General features: G+C 38.6%; 1 pseudogene; it reads right to left on the minus strand.

Annotated features, from left to right (window-relative positions):
• Positions 1 to 1995: 1995 nt before the first annotated feature.
• On the minus strand, positions 1996 to 4353 carry LOC148999186 (uncharacterized; annotated as a pseudogene).
• Positions 4354 to 4915: the final 562 nt, after the last annotated feature.

Below are 4915 nucleotides of genomic sequence, written 5' to 3' on the forward strand. Positions count from 1 at the left end.
CCTTTTGCGAGTTATAAAAGGTAAGGATGGTTATTTCCTTAATTACATAGATAGCATGAATCTAGTTTCTATATTTGAATATCATGAATATGTTTCCTAAATTAGATTCTTGCAATGATATACTACTGTTGCATAACTTTGACTACGGTAGCATTACCTATTCATATTGAATTGATTCATGTATGATTTACTTACCAATGTTATACAAGTGATTGTAATATCGATTTCTTTCCATATATGTAGTTACCATATATGTGATGATATGAATTGATGCATGTGTATGCTTACGTATGGTTTGGAAAGGAGAGGTGTCCTTTCGACACTTCTGTCCTTGGACTACTACGGGAATATTATGGGATGTTTCCGGAGATGCCCTCTGGACACCTTCCTAAACTGTTGGATGACATATCTAGGATTGTCTAGTAGTGTTTGGCTAGGATGTCCTGTTATGTCGGGACCCTAATCGGAGGGGTATTGAGACCGAACGACCCGTGGTAGCAATGGGGATTCATGGGCGCTCAAGACCGGTAACCAACCCGTGAGAGGACAGGAATCACATTGTGGGGGCCATTTATTGGTAGGGTTGCATATGGTTAGACTTGGGCTCACGGGCGCTTAAGACCGGTAACCAACCCGTGAGAGGACGTGAGAGCTTCCCGTTTACCATATGTGGATGATCAATAGGGTTGATGAGTCCGTAGTCCGAGTTGGTCGGTCCCATAGGATACGGCGACTCTAGTGTGAAGGATACCGGAAAGGATCGTCGGGGACGAGGAATGGAAGTATCTGGATCGACTTGATGTAACCAAGTAGAAGACTTGCATTTGGCTAGGTTTTACCACGACATGCGCCAGTACTTATACCAAATGGTTGTGAGAGAGTGTGTTGACTTAACCCCCTGCCAAGGTTTGTCTGAGGGATGAAGGACCCATTACCAATCGGCTGCTCAAGACCGGTGAAATGATCCGTGAGAGAATCCAAGATATCTTAAATGGTTGAGGATGTGAGTGGACCTTCCTAAAGAAGTACGGTGCTATGACTTAAAGCATGTCTGCCAATAGAGACCAGCATCCATAGAGTTAGATTCATTCATTCATTGTTTGTCTCATATCATATTGCATTTATGTTTGTTCGGAATCCTGCCATTTATGTTATTATGGATTTTAAGCGCCTTCTTGGGTTTCTTTGAAACTCATTCCTTTATTGTACAATGTTGTTAGACTATCCTGCAGTCTTGAGTATTATGACGGTTCCTATGAAGAAGCGCAAGGCGAAGAGACATATCTCCGGGAAGGTGATTGCGGTTACCACAATTACTCTGAAGATCCCGCGAGTGGTTATGCTCCGTACGATGCTTAGTCCGACCATCGAGTGGAAGCGTCCTTGTGCTATTTATGAGATCTATACATACAAGGATGTCGTCTATAAAGTGGAGAATAATTTAGTTACCCAATGTACTTGCTACTGGGATTAGATTTTGTCTAGTTTATTCTTTAGAGCTACTTTTCAGTTGGATGTAAAGTGGGATTTTTGCTTCACTTTACTTATCCGTTTGATACTACGATTATATCTATTATTCGATTCGTTTATGATTCATTCTTTCATTATTGGATTTATGTTTTATCTTCCGCCCTTTTTTTTTTGTTTTTTTTTTTTTTTTTTTTTTTTTTTGGGGGGGGGGGTCCCGCGATCCCCTTTCTGGGGGGGGGGGCCCCCCCCGGGGGGGCGGGGGGGGGGGGGGGGGGGGGGGGGGGGGGGGTGGGTTTTTTTTCTTCTGCCTGGCCGTACCCGTTTTCCTCTTTTGGTTTTTGTTTTGGGTATCTCCTCTAGGGGTTTTAAAATATAATTTTTTTCTCCTTCTTTCTTTTTTGTGTTTTTGGGGGGGTTTTGGGGTGTTTTTGGGGGGGTTTACAATTCTCTTCAAGCAGGATTTTGTGCATACATGTTGAGGGACTTAAACCTTTTATGTCCGCTATGGTCCATCCCATAGCCTCTTTATATTCCCCGAAGCACTCTAAGCAATCTCTCTTCTTCTAATGCATTCAGTTTACTTGAAATAATTACGGGGAGACTTTTATTATCACCCAAGAATGCATATTTTAAATGATCTGGCAATGTTTTGAGTTCCAACTTGGGGGCCTGCACAATAGAGGGTAAAAGTTTTGTGTTAGAAATAGGAAGATTAGCAAAAAGAACATCAACCCTCATAGGTCTAAGTGACTCTAATTCAAAAATAGTATTTTGCAATTCATCCTCTATTGCAAACTCTTCTTTTGCAAGCTGCACTTTTTCAAGAGTTAAACCATTACTAAGTGCAATTTTTAACTTGTCTTCATCACAAAAATTAAATATTTTTTGAGCTAGAGTGTCAATGGCATCAAAAGCATAAACAGCATATATATCATTAGGATATCTCATGGAAGCATAGATATTAAATTTAATGATCTCGCCATCAAGCTCCATTGTTAATGTTCCATCATGCAAATCGATTTTAGTTCTAGCAGTTTTCAAGAAAGGTCTCCCCAATAAAATCAAACTTGAATTAGGAGAATAGTCTTCTTCCATATCAAGTACATAAAAATCTGCAGGAAAAACTAATCCATTTACTTGAACTAAAACATCTTCTAACACTCCTTCAGGATAAACATTTGATCTATCAGCCAATTGAATTATTACGCCAGTATTCTTTAAAGGTCCAACATTCAAAGATTTATAAACTGATAAAGGCATAACATTAATAGAAGCACCCAAATCACACATGGCCTTCTCAACTTTCATATTACCTATTTTACAAGGAATGACAAACATACCTGGATCTTTGCACTTTGAAGGTAATTTCTTTTGTAACACAGCTGAGACATTCTCCCCCACACTTATTTTCTCATTGCCTTGCAACTTTCTCTTATTAGTACATAATTCCTTAAGAAATTTCGCATAGCGAGGAATTTGTTTGATAGCATCAATTAAAGGAATATTTACCTCAACTTTGCGAAATGTCTCAAGAATTTCTTTTTCCTCTTCAAGTTTTTTTGATTGAGAAAGTCTTGTTGGAAAAGGAGGGGGTGTTACCTTAGGACTTACATGTTGTACAGGAGGTGTTACTTCTTTTTCTGTCTCCTCTCTTAAATTTGAATGATAAGCAATGGGTCCTTCTAACTCTTTGCCACTTCTCAATGTCATGGCACTCACATTTTGCTTTGGATTGATAATTGTTTGTGAGGGCAATTTTCCTTGATTCTCAAGCTTACTTACTTGAAGATGCGAGTTGACTGATTTGACTCTCCAAGTTCCGAATACTTGCTCTTGTATCCTGTTGGAATTGATGAGAACTAACAGCAAGAGATTCAACTAATTGTTCAAGAGACTTACCTTGCTTAGGAACTTGTTGATATTGTTGATCGGACTGCCTAGGCTGATATTGTTGTTGGAAATTGTTAGCTCTAGGCCCATAACTCAGATTTGGGTGATCCTTCCATCCTGAATTGTATGTGTTTGAGTATGGATCATATCTTCTTTGTGGTGGACCTGGGAATCCTCCAACAATATTGGCATGATCATGAGTCTCATCTTGAAGTGTTGGGCATGCATCTGTGGCATGATTTGTTTTGAAGCAAATACCACAAGCCTTCACTTGTTGGATATTTTCTACAACCAATTTTTCCACAAGAGAAGTTAGATTATCCAAACGTTGGTCAATGGAAGAGACACTTACCTCATTAACTTTTCTTGGTGGATCGTCCCGTCTAGTCCCAAATTGTTGAGTGTTGGCAGCCATATTAGAAATTAAATTTCTTGCCTCGGTAGGGGTTTTATGTACTAACGCACCTCCACTAGCAGCGTCAATCATATTCCTATCCATGTTAGATAACCCTTCATAAAAATATTGAATTAGAAGTTGGTCAGAAATTTGATGTTGGGGACAACTAGCACACAATTGCTTAAATCTTTCCCAATATTCATGAAGAGTTTCTCCATGATATTGTCGGATCCCACATATATCTTTCCTTATAGTAGCAGCCCGCGAGGCGAGAAAAAACTTTTCAAGAAACCGCCTTTTCATATCAATCCAGGTGGTTATTGAACCGAGAAGGTAAGTAGTATAACCAATCTTTAGCTTTTTCGGACAAAGAAAATGGAAAGGCTCGTAACTTGATTTGTTCATCGGTTACACCATGTGGCCTCATTGTGGAGCACACCACATGGAACTCCTTGAGATGTTTATGAGGATCTTCACCTGCAAGACCACGGAAAGTGGGGAGTAAATGAATCAAACCAGATTTTAATTCAAAAGCAACCTCAATATTTGGATATTCAATACATAATGGTTGTTGGTTCAAATCGGCATGGCTAAATCTTTTAAGGTCCTCTCATTAATATTATTAGCATCCATGATTTCTTCTTCAACCCCAAATAATCCAATTAAATCAATACTAGAAGATGAAGAAGATGATACTCCCTGAAAATGTTGTTTGGTTTCCTTCCTCAATCTACGGGCTGTTTTCTCAATCTCATGATCAAATTGAAGTTCACCTGTACGAATGGATCGAGGCATAAAACAAACAACCAAGAATAAAAAAAATAAAACAAAGCAAAATGAATAAATCTAAAAGAACCAATCCCCGGCAACGGCGCCAAAATTTGATGGGTGTCGAATCCACCAAAGATAATCCTTATCTCAACTGAATTTGTATTAGTAATGAGTAGGGTCGAATCCACAGAGATTGGTGAAGATTTATTCTTTGATAAAAATTGGGGGGTTTTGAATCAACAAATTAAATAAAAATTAACGAATGCAGTAGTTAACAAGAAAATTAGAATAATAAAGACTTTCGATCAAGATTCAACTTGGGAATTGATTATCTCAATTGATCATTGACTTAAAAAATAAAAACTTTAATTTCGGGTAGATTGGTTA

This window comes from Hakea prostrata, unplaced genomic scaffold (assembly GCF_041222555.1).
Source record: "Hakea prostrata isolate BN-2017 unplaced genomic scaffold, UWA_Hpros_2 contig_28, whole genome shotgun sequence".
NCBI classification, from domain to species: domain Eukaryota; kingdom Viridiplantae; phylum Streptophyta; class Magnoliopsida; order Proteales; family Proteaceae; genus Hakea; species Hakea prostrata.